The following is a 16,134-nucleotide window of genomic DNA, read 5'->3' on the forward strand; positions in this document are numbered from 1 at the left end:
GAGACGTTTTTCAAAGACTGCATTCATTTTAAAACAAACCATAACCTTTATTTCATCAATAAAGGTTTAAAAAGCTTTACGTAGTTATCAAATAATGATAATCTAAAATATCCTGTTTACACACGACCATTACATAATGGTTTACAATACAAATATGTTACAACAAAATAAGTTTCTTGAATGCAGTTTTTACACAATATCATACAAGCATGGACTCCAAATCTCGTCCTTATTTAAGTATGCGACAGCGGAAGCTCTTAATAATCACCTGAGAATAAACATGCTTAAAACGTCAACAAAAATGTTGGTGAGTTATAGGTTTAACCTATATATATCAAATCATAATAATAGACCACAAGATTTCATATTTCAATACACATCCCATACATAGAGATAAAAATCATTCATATGGTGAACACCTGGTAACCGACATTAACAAGATGCATATATAAGAATATCCCCATCATTTCGGGACACCCTTCGGATATGATATAAATTTCGAAGTACTAAAGCATCCGGTACTTTGGATGGAGTTTGTTAGGCCCAATAGATCTATCTTTAGGATTCGCGTCAATTAGGGTGTCTGTTCCCTAATTCTTAGATTACCAGACTTAATAAAAAGGGGCATATTCGATTTCGATAATTCAACCATAGAATGTAGTTTCACGTACTTGTGTCTATTTTGTAAATCATTTATAAAACCTGCATGTATTCTCATCCCAAAAATATTAGATTTTAAAAGTGGGACTATAACTCACTTTCACAGATTTTTACTTCGTCGAGAAGTAAGACTTGGCCACTGTTGATTCACGAACCTATAACAATATATACATATATATTAAAGTATGTTCAAAATATATTTACAACACTTTTAATATATTTTGATGTTTTAAGTTTATTAAGTCAGCTGTCCTCGTTAGTAACCTACAACTAGTTGTCCACAGTTAGATGTACAGAAATAAATCGATAAATATTATCTTGAATCAATCCACGACCCAGTGTATACGTATCTCAGTATTGATCACAACTCAAATTATATATATTTTGGAATCAACCTCAACCCTGTATAGCTAACTCCAACATTCACATATAGAGTGTCTATGGTTGTTCCGAAATATATATAGATGTGTCGACATGATAGGTCGAAACATTGTATACGTGTCTATGGTATCTCAAGATTACATAATATACAATACAAGTTAATTAAGTTATGGTTGGAATAGATTTGTTACCAATTTTCACGTAGCTAAAATGAGAAAAATTATCCAATCTTGTTTTACCCATAACTTCTTCATTTTAAATCCGTTTTGAGTGAATCAAATTGCTATGGTTTCATATTGAACTCTATTTTATGAATCTAAACAGAAAAAGTATAGGTTTATAGTCAGAAAAATAAGTTACAAGTCGTTTTTGTAAAGGTAGTCATTTCAGTCGAAAGAACGACGTCTAGATGACCATTTTAGAAAACATACTTCCACTTTGAGTTTAACCATAATTTTTGGATATAGTTTCATGTTCATAATAAAAATCATTTTCTCAGAATAACAACTTTTAAATCAAAGTTTATCATAGTTTTTAATTAACTAACCCAAAAAAGCCCGCGGTGTTACTACGACGGCGTAAATCCGGTTTTACGGTGTTTTTCGTGTTTCCAGGTTTTAAATCATTAAGTTAGCATATCATATAGATATAGAACATGTGTGTAGTTAATTTTAAAAGTCAAGTTAGAAGGATTAACTTTTGTTTGCGAACAAGTTTAGAATTAACTAAACTATGTTCTAGTGATTACGAGTTTAAACCTTCGAATAAGATAGTTTTATATATATGAATCGAATGATGTTATGAACATCATTACTACCTCAAGTTTAGTAGGTAAACCTACTGGAAGTGACAAGAAATGATCTAGCTTCAAAGGATCTTGGATGGCTTGAAAGTTCTTGAAGTAGGATCATGACACAAAAACAAGTTCAAGTAAGATTTTTACTCGAATTAAGATAGTTTATAGTTATAGAAATTGAATCAAAGTTTGAATATGAATATTACCTTGAATAAGAAAGATAACCTACTATATATAACAAAGGTTTATTGATCTTAGATGATTACTTGGAATGGATTAGAAAGCTTGGAAGTAAATTAGTAAACTTGAAGGGATTTTTGAAGTGTTCTTGAAGTGTTCTTCCTATGATGATTATAGCTTGATTCTTGAAGTGATTTTTGATGAAGATGATGATTAACTACTGGAAAAATACATTCATAATAGTGTGTGTGTGTTGAGAGAGAATTAGAAAGAGAATTGGAAGTGAAATGGAGTGAATGATGAGTGGTTATTGGTGAGTGGTGAGTGGGGTTAAAAGGAGTTCTAGTTAGTTGACTAGCTCATGGTAGAAGTTAAAATTGATTAGTCATACATGACATAATCAAGAGTGGAATCCCATGCTAGTTCCTATTGGTATATACCCATAGTAAGTACGTTTTGAAGCTGTGTATAATATGGGTAAGAATACGACTAGAATTCTTGATGAAAGAAAAGAATGGGAAAGTAACTGTAACCATTTTCGTTAAGTATGAGTGTTTTGATATATGTCTTGAAGTCTTCCAAAAGTATTTTAATACATCTAAATACACTACATGTATATATACATTTTAACTGAGTCGTTAAGTCATCGTTAGTCGTTACATGTAAGTGTTGTTTTGAAACCTTTAAGTTAACGATCTCAATTAATGTTGTTAACCCATTGTTTATTATATCTAATGAGATGTTAAATTATTATATTATCATGATATTATGATATATTAATATATCTTAATATGATATATATACATTTAAATGTCGTTACAACGATAATCGTTACATATATGTCTCGTTTCAAAATCCTTAAGTTAGTAGTCTTGTTTATATGTATATAACTCATTGTTAATATACTTATGGAGATACTTACTTATCATAATCTCATGTTAACCATATGTATATCCATATATATATCGTCATGTCGTTTTTACAAGTTTTAACGTTCGTGAATCGCCGGTCAACTTGGGTGGTCAATTGTCTATATGAAACATATTTCAATTAATCAAGTCTTAACAAGTTTGATTGCTTAACATGTTGGAAACATTTAATCATGTAAATATCAATCTCAATTAATATATATAAACATGGAAAAGTTCGGGTCACTACATTATGAACCGAGTGTGTGGGCTATATCTTGACAAGTTTGTCATTGTTTTCATCGATGACATACTTATTTACTCAAAGAATGATCAAGAGCACGAAGAACATTTGAGAAAAGTGCTAGAAGTATTGAGGAAAGAAAAACTGTACGCTAAGTTTTCAAAGTGTGCATTTTGGTTGGAAGAAGTTCAATTCCTCGGTCACATAGTGAACAAAGAAGGTACCCAGGTGGACCCCTGGTCTGTAGACCTCACACTTCGCCGCGCTATGACCATTTCTTTTACACTTGTTGCAAAATTTGGTGCAGAACCCCGAGTGATACTTTTCACACCTTTGGCATAGCTGCTTCTGATTGTTGTTGTTGTTGTGGTTATTATTGTTGTTGGGATGATTGTTGTAGTTGTTGTTGTTGTTGTTGTTGTTGTTGTTGTTGTTGTTGTTGTTGTTGTTGTTGTTGTTGTTGTTGTTGTTGTTGTTGTTGTTGTTGTTGTTGGGCAGTTTGTTGTAGTTGCGATTGTTGGGATAATTGTTGCGATTATTGTTGTAATTGCTGTTGTTGTTGTATTGGTGATTCTTATCACCGTTTTCCTCCCACTTTCTTTTGACTTGCTTCACATTGGCCTCTTCAGCAGTCTGTTCTTTAATTCTTTCTTCAATCTGGTTCACTAGTTTGTGAGCCATTCTACATGCCTGTTGTATGGAGGCGGGCTCGTGTGAACTTATATCTTCTTGGATTCTTTCTGGTAATCCTTTCACAAACGCGTCGATCTTCTCTTCCTCATCTTCGAAAGCTCCCGGACACAATAGGCACAATTCTGTTAATCGTCTTTCGTACGTGGTAATATCAAATCCTTGGGTTCGTAACCCTCTAAGTTCTGTCTTAAGCTTATTGACCTCGGTTCTGGGACGGTACTTCTCGTTCATCAAGTGCTTGAATGCTGACCACGGTAGTGCGTACGCATCGTCTTGTCCCACTTGCTCTAGATAGGAATTCCACCATGTTAACGCAGAACCTGTGAAGGTATGCGTAGCGTACTTCACTTTGTCCTCTTCAGTACACTTACTTATGGCAAACACCGATTCGACCTTTTCGGTCCACCGTTTCAATCCGATCGGTCCTTCGGTTCCATCAAATTCTAAAGGTTTGCAGGCAGTGAATTCTTTGTAGGTGCATCCTACATGATTTCCTGTACTGCTAGATCCAAGGTTATTGTTGGTATGTAGCGCAGCCTGTACTGCGGCTATGTTTGAAGCTAGAAAAGTACGGAATTCATCTTCATTCATATTCACGGTGTGTCGAGTAGTCGGTGCCATTTCCTTCAAAATAGTCAAATGGAACAAGTTAATCATACAGAATATTAAGAGTAGTTAATAGTATTTCGTAGCATAATATGAACTCATTTATAAAAGCTTTTTCTTCATATTAGCATTTTATAAGTTTAAATTCGGGTAGTACCTACCCATTAAGTTCATACTTAGTAGCTAATATACAATTCAACTACTACAATTCTATATGAAAAACTGATTATAATAATATTTCGAGTTCAAACTTTTACACAATATTTTACAAACTTACAATACCGCTTATTTTACATATAGCATGAAATATAGCACACAATAAATTTGATACAAGATGGTTGTGAAGATAATTCTAGCTAGTACACAAGTCGTTCAGCAAAGGCAATAAAGACACGTAATTCATACGTCCAGAAACAAGTCATGCATTCTGGTTTTACTAGGATTACTTCCCATCCTTGGTCTTGTGGAACATAACCGTTATGGCCGTTGATAAGACATCGTGTTGTAACGTTGTCAAAGGGACGAGGGTTACGTAATGTCCAACAGTCCCGTAACAATCTAAAAACCTCATTTCTTACCCCAATTACCGACTCCGTCACTTGTGGGAACGTTTTGTTTAATAGTTGTAGCCCGATGTTCTTGTTCTCACTTTGGTGAGAAGCGAACATTACTAATCCGTAAGCATAACATGCTTCTTTATGTTGCATGTTAGCCACTTTTTCTAAATCACGAAGTCCAATATTCGGATATATTGAGTCAAAATAATTTCTTAACCCATTGCGTAAAATAGCATTTGGGTTCCCCGCAATATATGCGTCAAAGTAAACACATCGTAACTTATGGATTTCCCAATGTGATATCCCCCATCTTTCGAACGAAAGCCTTTTATAAACCAAGGCATTCTTGGAACGTTCTTCGAATGTCTTACAAACTGATCTCGCCTTAAATAGTTGTGCCGAAGAATTCTGACCGACTCTAGACAAGATTTTATCAATCATGTCTCCGGGTAAGTCTCTTAAAATATTGGGTTGTCTATCCATTTTGTGTTTTTATACTGTAAAATAGACAAGAGTTAGATTCATAAAAAAAAATACTTATTAATACAAGCAATTTTTACATATATCATAAAGCATAAGCACACTATATTACATATATTACACCACACGAATACAACTATCTTATTCCGACTTGCTTGTTTCTTCTTCTTCGGTTTTGGTTCGTTTTGCCAAGTTTCTAGGGATATATGATGTTCCCCTAATACGAGCCGTCGTTTTCCACATTGGTTTAGAAAAACCTGGTGGTTTAGAGGTTCCCGGGTCATTGTTACAACTTAAGGACTTCGGGGGTTGACGATACATATAAAGTTCATCGGGGTTGGAATTAGATTTCTCTATTTTTATGCCCTTTCCCTTATTATTTTCTTTTGCCTTTTTAAATTCAGTTGGGGTAATTTCTATAACATCATTGGAATTCTCGTCAGAATCCGATTCATCGGAGAATTGGTAATCCTCCCAATATTTTGCTTCCTTAGCGGAAACACCATTGACCATAATTAACCTTGGTCGGTTGGTTGAGGATTTTCTTTTACTTAACCGTTTTATTATTTCCCCCACCGGTTCTATTTCTTCATCCGGTTCCGATTCTTCTTCCGGTTCCGATTCTTCTTCTGGTTCTGACTCTTCTTCCGGTTCCTCTTCGGGAACTTGTGAATCAGTCCACGAATCATTCCAATTTACATTTGACTCTTCATTATTATTAGGTGAGTCAATGGGACTTGTTCTAGAGGTAGACATCTATCACATAATATCAAACGCGTTAAGAGATTAATATATCACATAATATTCACATGTTAAAAATATATAGTTTCCAACAAAATTTGTTAAGCAATCATTTTTCAAGTAAACACGGTCGAAGTCCAGACTCACTAATGCATCCTAACAAACTCGATAAGACACACTAATGCAAAATTCTGGTTCTCTAAGACCAATGCTCGGATACCAACTGAAATGTCCCGTTCTTATTGATTAAAAACGTTCCATATTAATTGATTTCGTTGCGAGGTTTTGACCTCTATATGAGACGTTTTTCAAAGACTGCATTCATTTTAAAACAAACCATAACCTTTATTTCATCAATAAAGATTTAAAAAGCTTTACGTAGATTATCAAATAATGATAATCTAAAATATCCTGTTTACACACGACCATAACATAATGGTTTACAATACAAATATGTTACAACAAAATAAGTTTCTTGAATGCAGTTTTTACACAATATCATACAAGCATGGACTCCAAATCTCGTCCTTATTTAAGTATACGACAGGGGAAGCTCTTAATAATCACCTGAGAATAAACATGCTTAAAACGTCAACAAAAATGTTGGTGAGTTATAGGTTTAACCTATATATATATCAAATCATAATAATAGACCACAAGATTTCATATTTCAATACACTTTCCATACATAGAGATAAAATTCATTCATATGGTGAACACCTGGTAACCGAAATTAACAAGATGCATATATAAGAATATCCCCATCATTCCGGGACACCCTTCGGATATGATATAAATTTCGAAGTACTAAAGCATCCGGTACTTTGGATGGGGTTTGTTAGGCCCAATAGATCTATCTTTAGGATTCGCGTCAATTAGGGTGTCTGTTCCCTAATTCTTAGATTACCAGACTTAATAAAAAGGGGCATATTCGATTTCGATAATTCAACCATAGAATGTTGTGTCACGTACTTGTGTCTATTTTGTAAATCATTTATAAAACCTGCATGTATTCTCATCCCAAAAATATTAGATTTTAAAAGTGGGACTATAACTCACTTTCACAGATTTTTACTTCGTCGAGAAGTAAGACTTGGCCACTGTTGATTCACGAACCTATAACAATATATACATATATATTAAAGTATGTTCAAAATATATTTACAACACTTTTAATATATTTTGATGTTTTAAGTTTATTAAGTCAGTTGTCCTCGTTAGTAACCTACAACTAGTTGTCCACAGTTAGATGTACAGAAATAAATCGATAAATTTAATCTTGAATCAATCCACGACCCAGTGTATACGTATCTCACTATTGATCACAACTCAAATTATATATATTTTGGAATCAACCTCAACCATGTATAGCTAACTCCAACATTCACATATAGAGTGTCTATGGTTGTTCCGAAATATATATAGATGTGTCGACATGATAGGTCGAAACATTGTATACGTGTCTATGGTATCTCAAGATTACATAATATACAATACAAGTTGATTAAGTTATGGTTGGAATAGATTTGTTACCAATTTTCACGTAGCTAAAATGAGAAAAATTATCCAATCTTGTTTTACCCATAACTTCTTCATTTTAAATCCGTTTTGAGTGAATCAAATTGCTATGGTTTCATATTGAACTCTATTTTATGAATCTAAACAGAAAAAGTATAGGTTTATAGTCGGAAAAATAAGTTACAAGTCATTTTTGTAAAGGTAGTCATTTCAGTCGAAAGAACGACGTCTAGATGACCATTTTAGAAAACATACTTCCACTTTGAGTTTAACCATAATTTTTGGATATAGTTTCATGTTCATAATAAAAATCATTTTCTCAGAATAACAACTTTTAAATCAAAGTTTATCATAGTTTTTAATTAACTAACCCAAAACAGCCCGCGGTGTTACTACGACGGCGTAAATCCGGTTTTACGGTGTTTTTCGTGTTTCCAGGTTTTAAATCATTAAGTTAGCATATCATATAGATATAGAACATGTGTGTAGTTAATTTTAAAAGTCAAGTTAGAAGGATTAACTTTTGTTTGCGAACAAGTTTAGAATTAACTAAACTATGTTCTAGTGATTACGAGTTTAAACCTTCGAATAAGATAGTTTTATATATATGAATCGAATGATGTTATGAACATCATTACTACCTAAAGTTTAGTAGGTAAACCTACTGGAAGTGACAAGAAATGATCTAGCTTCAAAGGATCTTGGATGGCTTGAAAGTTCTTGAAGTAGGATCATGACACAAAAACAAGTTCAAGTAACATTTTTACTCGAATTAAGATAGTTTATAGTTATAGAAATTGAATCAAAGTTTGAATATGAATATTACCTTGAATAAGAAAGATAACCTACTGTATATAACAAAGGTTTCTTGATCTTATATGATTACTTGGAATGGATTAGAAAGCTTGGAAGTAAATTAGTAAACTTGAAGGGATTTTTGAAGTGTTCTTGAAGTGTTCTTCCTATGATGATTATAGCTTGATTCTTGAAGTGATTTTTGATGAAGATGATGATTAACTACTGGAAAAATACATTCATAATAGTGTGTGTGTGTTGAGAGAGAATTAGAAAGAGAATTGGAAGTGAAATGGAGTGAATGATGAGTGGTAATTTGTGAGTGGTGAGTGGGGTTAAAAGGAGTTCTAGTTAGTTGACTAGCTCATGGTAGAAGTTAAAATTGATTAGTCATACATGACATAATAAAGAGTGGAATCCCATGCTAGTTCCTATTGGTATATACCCATAGTAAGTACGTTTTGAAGATGTGTATAATACGGGTAAGAATACGACTAGAATTCTTGATGAAAGAAAAGAATGGGAAAGTAACTGTAACCATTTTTGTTAAGTATGAGTGTTTTGATATATGTCTTGAAGTCTTCCAAAAGTATTTTAATACATCTAAATACACTACATGTATATACATTTTAACTGAGTCGTTAAGTCATCGTTAGTCGTTACATGTAAGTGTTGTTTTGAAACCTTTAAGTTAACGATCTCAATTAATGTTGTTAACCCATTGTTTATTATATCTAATGAGATGTTAAATTATTATATTATCATGATATTATGATATATTAATATATCTTAATATGATATATATATATACATTTAAATGTCGTTACAACGATAATCGTTACATATATGTCTCGTTTCGAAATCCTTAAGTTAGTAGTCTTGTTTATATGTATATAACTCATTGTTAATATACTTATGGAGATACTTACTTATCATAATCTCATGTTAACCATATGTATATCCATATATATATCGTCATGTCGTTTTTACAAGTTTTAACGTTCGTGAATCGCCGGTCAACTTGGGTGGTCAATTGTCTATATGAAACATATTTCAATTAATCAAGTCTTAACAAGTTTGATTGCTTAACATGTTGAAAACATTTAATCATGTAAATATCAATCTCAATTAATATATATAAACATGGAAAAGTTCGGGTCACTACATTATGAACCGAGTGTGTGGGCTATATCTTGACAAGTTTGTCATTGTTTTCATCGATGACATACTTATTTACTCAAAGAATGATCAAGAGCACGAAGAACATTTGAGAAAAGTGCTAGAAGTATTGAGGAAAGAAAAACTGTACGCTAAGTTTTCAAAGTGTGCATTTTGGTTGGAAGAAGTTCAATTCCTCGGTCACATAGTGAACAAAGAAGGTACCCAGGTGGACCCGGCAAAGATCGAAACCGTTGAAAAGTGGGAAACCCCAAAAACTCCGAAGCATATACGTCAATTTTTAGGATTGGCTGGTTACTACAGAAGATTCATCCAAGATTTCTCCAAAATAGCAAAACCCTTGACTGCATTAACGCATAAAGGTAAGAAATTTGAATGGAAGGATGAACAAGAGAAGGCGTTTCAATTATTGAAGAAAAAGCTAACTACGGAACCTATATTGTCATTGCCTGAAGGGAATGATGATTTTGTGATTTATTGTGATGCATCAAAGCAAGGTCTCAGTTGTGTATTAATGCAACGGACGAAGGTGATTGCTTATGCGTCTAGACAATTGAAGATTCATGAGCAAAATTATACGACGCATGATTTGGAATTAGGCGCGGTTGTTTTTGCATTAAAGACTTGGAGGCACTACTTATATGGGGTCAAAAGTATTATATATACCAACCACAAAAGTCTTCAACACATATTTAATCAGAAACAACTGAATATGAGGCAGCGTAGGTGGATTGAATTGTTGAATGATTATGACTTTGAGATTCGTTACCACCCGGGGAAGGCAAATGTGGTAGCCGACGCCTTGAGCAGAAAGGACAGAGAACCCATTCGAGTAAAATCTATGAATATAATGATTCACACTAACCTTACTACTCAAATAAAGGAGGCGCACCAAGGAGTTTTAAAAGAGGGAAATTTAAAGGATGAAATACCCAAAGGATCGGAGAAGCATCTTAATATTCGGGAAGACGGAACCCGGTATAGGGCTGAAAGAATTTGGGTACCAAAATTTGGAGATATGAGAGAAATGGTACTTAGAGAAGCTCATAAAACCAGATACTCAATACATCCTGGAACGGGGAAGATGTACAAGGATCTCAAGAAACATTTTTGGTGGCCGGGTATGAAAGCCGATGTTGCTAAATACGTAGGAGAATGTTTGACGTGTTCTAAGGTCAAAGCTGAGCATCAGAAACCATCAGGTCTACTTCAACAACCCGAAATCCCGAAATGGAAATGGGAAAACATTACCATGGATTTCATCACTAAATTGCCAAGGACTGCAAGTGGTTATGATACTATTTGGGTAATAGTTGATCGTCTCACCAAGTCAGCACACTTCCTGCCAATAAGATAAGATGACAAGATGGAGAAGTTAGCACGACTGTATTTGAAGGAAGTCGTCTCCAGACATGGAATACCAATCTCTATTATCTCTGATAGGGATGGCAGATTTATTTCAAGATTCTGGCAGACATTACAGCAAGCATTGGGAACTCGTCTAGACATGAGTACTGCCTATCATCCACAAACTGATTGGCAGAGCGAAAGGATGATACAAATGCTTGAAGACATGCTACGAGCTTGTGTTATTGATTTCGGAAACAGTTGGGATCGACATCTACTGTTAGCAGAATTTTCCTACAACAACAGCTACCATTCAAGCATTGAGATGGCGCCGTTTGAAGCACTTTATTTTAGAAAGTGCAGGTCTCCGATTTGTTGGAGTGAAGTGGGGGATAGACAGATTACGGGTCCGGAGATAATACAAGCAACTACCGAGAAAATCATCCAAATTCAACAAAGATTGAAAACCGCCCAGAATCGACAAAAGAGCTACACGGATAGTAAAAGAAAAGATATAGAGTTTGAAATTGGAGAAATGGTCATGCTTAAGGTTTCACCTTGGAAAGGCATTGTTCGATTTGGTAAACGGGGGAAACTAAATCCAAAGTACATTGGACCATTCAAGATTATAGATCGTGTCGGACCAGTAGCTTACCAACTGGAGCTACCTCAACAACTCGCGGCTGTACATAACACTTTCCACGTCTCAAATTTGAAGAAATGTTTTGCTAAAGAAGATCTCACTATTCCGTTGGACAAAATCCAAATCAATGAAAAACTTCAATTCATTGAAGAACCCGTCGAAATAATGGATCGTGAGGTTAAGAGACTTAAACAAAACAAGATACCGATTGTTAAGGTTCGATGGAATGCTCGTAGAGGACCCGAGTTCACCTGGGAACGAGAAGATCAGATAAAGAAGAAATACCCGCATTTATTTCCAGAAGTTACGTCAACACCTCCAACTGCTTAAAATTTCGGGACGAAATTTATTTAACGGGTAGGTACTGTAGTGACCCGAACTTTTCCATGTTTATATATATATTAAATGAAATTGTTATTTACATGATTAAGTGTTTCCAACATGTTAAGCAATCAAACTTGTTAAGACTTGATTAATTGAAATAGGTTTCATATAGACAATTGACCACCCAAGTTGACCGGTGATTCACGAACGCTAAAACTTGTAAAAACTATACGATGACATATATATGGTTATATATATAGTTAACATGATTTTATTATAAGCATGTATCTCATTAGGTATTTTAACAATGAGTTATATACATAAAAATGAGACTATTAATTTAAGAAACTCGAAAACGATATATATAACGATTATCGTTATAACAACGTCTTACTAGGTACATATGAATCATATTAAGATATTGATACACTTGGTTAATTATGTTAAATGATAAGTAAATATATTATTAAGTGTATTAACAATGAAATACATATGTAAAAATAAGACTACTAACTTAATGATTTCGAAACGAGACATATATGTAACGATTATCGTTGTAACGACATTTAACTGTATATATATCATAATAAGATATATTATATATCATAATATCATGATAATATAACAATTTAACATCTCATTTGTTATAATAAACAATGGGTTAACAACATTCAACAAGATCGTTAACTTAAAGGCTTCAAAACAACGTTTACATGTAACGACTAACGATGACTTAATGACTCAGTTAAAATGTATATACATGTAGTATTTTAATATGTGTTCATACACTTTTGAAAGACTTCAAGACACTTATCAAAATACTTCTACTTAACAAAAATGCTTACAATTACATCCTCGTTCAGTTTCATCAACAATTCTACTCGTATGCACCCGTATTCATACTCGTACAATACACAGCTTTTAGATGTATGTAATATTGGTATATACACTCCAATGATCAGCTCTTAGCAGCCCATTTGAGTCACCTAACATATGTAGGAACCATCATTTGGCAACTAGCATGAAATATCTCATAAAATTACAAAAATATGAGTAATCATTCATGACTTATTTACATGAAAACAAAATTACATATCCTTTATATCTAATCCATACACCAACGACCAAAAACACCTAAAAACACTTTCATTCTTCAATTTTATTCATATAATTGATCTCTCTCAAGTTCTATCTTCAAGTTCCAAGTGTTCTTCATAAATTCCAAAAGTTCTAGTTTCATAAAATCAAGAATACTTCCAAGATTGCAAGTTTACTTCCAAATTTTCTAAATCCATTCCAAGTAATCATCCAAGATCAAGAAACCTTTATTACTTACAGTAGGTTATCTTTCTAATACAAGGTAATAATCATATTCAAACTTTAATTCAATTTCTATAACTATAACAATCTTATTTCGAGTGGAAATCTTACTTGAAATTGTTTTCGTGTCATGATTCTGCTTCAAGGACTTTCAAGCCATCCAAGGATCCTTTGAAGCTAGATATATTTTTCTCATTTCCAGTAGGTTTATCCAAGGAACTTGAGGTAGTAATGATGTTCATAACATCATTCGATTCATACATATAAAGCTATCTTATTCGAAGGTTTAAACTTGTAATCACTAGAACATAGTTTAGTTAATTCTAAACTTGTTCGCAAATAAAAGTTAATCCTTCTAACTTGACTTTTAAAATCAACTAAACACATTTTCTATATCTATATGATATGCTAACTTAATGATTTAAAACCTGGAAACACGAAAAACACCGTAAAATCGGATTTACGCCGTCATAGTAACACCGCGGGCTATTTTGGGTTAGTTAATTAAAAAACTATGATAAACTTTGATTTAAAAGTTGTTATTCTGGGAAAATGATTTTTATTATGAACATGAAACTATATCCAAAAATTATGGTTAAACTCAAAGTGGAAGTATGTTTTCTAAAATGGTCATCTAGACGTCGTTCTTTCGACTGAAATGACTACCTTTACAAAAACGACTTGTAACTTATTTTTCTGACTATAAACCAATACTTTTTCTGTTTAGATTCATAAAATAGAGTTCAATATGAAACCATAGCAATTTGATTCACTCAAAACGGATTTAAAATGAAGAAGTTATGGGTAAAACAAGATTGGATAATTTTTCTCATTTTAGCTACGTGAAAATTGGTAACAAATCTATTCCAACCATAACTTAATCAACTTGTATTGTATATTATGTAATCTTGAGATACCATAGACACGTATACAATGTTTCGACCTATCATGTCGACACATCTATATATATTTCGGAACAACCATAGACACTCTATATGTGAATATTGGAGTTAGCTATACAGGGTTGAGGTTGATTCCAAAATATATATAGTTTGAATTGTGATCAATACTGAGATACGTATACACTGGGTCATGGATTGATTCAAGATAATATTTATCGATTTATTTCTATACATCTAACTGTGGACAACTAGTTGTAGGTTACTAACGAGGACAGCTGACTTAATAAACTTAAAACATCAAAATATATTAAATGTGTTGTAAATATATTTTGAACATACTTTGATATATATGTATATATTGTTATAGGTTCGTGAATCAACCAGTGGCCAAGTCTTACTTCCCGACGAAGTAAAAAAATATGTGAAAGTGAGTTATAGTCCCACTTTTAAAATCTAATATTTTTGGGATGAGAATATATGCAGGTTTTATAAATGATTTACAAAATAGACACAAGTACGTGAAACTACATTCTATGGTTGAATTATCGAAATCGAATATGCCCCTTTTTATTAAGTCTGGTAATCTAAGAATTAGGGAACAGACATCCTAATTGACGCGAATCCTAAAGATAGATCTATTGGGCCTAACAAACCCCATCCAAAGTACCGGATGCTTTAGTACTTCGAAATTTATATCATATCCGAAGGGTGTCCCGGAATGATGGGGATATTCTTATATATGCATCTTGTTAATGTCGATTACCAGGTGTTCACCATATGAATGATTTTTATCTCTATGTATGGGATGTGTATTGAAACATGAAATCTTGTGGTCTATTGTTACGATTTGATATATATAGGTTAAACCTATAACTCACCAACATTTTTGTTGACGTTTAAAGCATGTTTATTCTCAGGTGAATACTAAGAGCTTCCGCTGTTGCATACTAAAATAAGGACAAGATTTGGAGTCCATGTTTGTATGATATTGTGTAAAAACTGCATTCAAGAAACTGATTTCGATGTAACATATTTGTATTGTAAACCATTATGTAATGGTCGTGTTTAAACAGGATATTTTAGATTATCATTATTTGATAATCTACGTAAAGCTTTTTAAACCTTTATTTATGAAATAAAGGTTATGGTTTGTTTTAAAAATGAATGCAGTCTTTGAAAAACGTCTCATATAGAGGTCAAAACCTCGCAACGAAATCAATTAATATGGAACGTTTTTAATCAATAAGAATGGGACATTTCACATATGGTCCATTTGTGCCTACTGAGACTATTGGTAGTGCACCAGCTACAGATGAGACTCCTGCTGTTCCTGGAAGAGAGGTTATTCTCACCCCTTCTAGATGGGATGCTGAGGATAAACGTCGTGTTGGACTTGACCCTAAGATCAGAATCTTGTTAGCTATAACTTTGCCTAACCCACTGTTCAAACTGATTAAGGGAAAAGAAAATGCCAAGCTTATGTTGGACTATCTAGATGTTACCTATGAGGGTATGGGAGAAGTTAGGCAGAACAGAATGATTGCTTTAAAACGAGAATATGAAATGTTCTTTGCCTACAAGAACGAAACCCTTAAGCAAACCTTCATTAGGTTTAACTCCTTGATTGCTGACCTGATCACTTTGAATGTCACCTATACTGAGTTTGAACAAGTAAACAAATTCATAGATTCACTGCCTACTAAATGGAAATCTGTTATTGACCCTTTAAGAACCACTCAGACCCTAAAGAACTTTAACATGTCTTTTCTCTACAGTTCACTTTGGAACCATGAGAAGGCAGAGACTAAATTTGAACTTAACTTGAAAGAAAACTTTAGGTCTGCTCCCACCACTTCAAAA

This window comes from Rutidosis leptorrhynchoides, chromosome 9 (assembly GCF_046630445.1).
Source record: "Rutidosis leptorrhynchoides isolate AG116_Rl617_1_P2 chromosome 9, CSIRO_AGI_Rlap_v1, whole genome shotgun sequence".
NCBI classification, from domain to species: domain Eukaryota; kingdom Viridiplantae; phylum Streptophyta; class Magnoliopsida; order Asterales; family Asteraceae; genus Rutidosis; species Rutidosis leptorrhynchoides.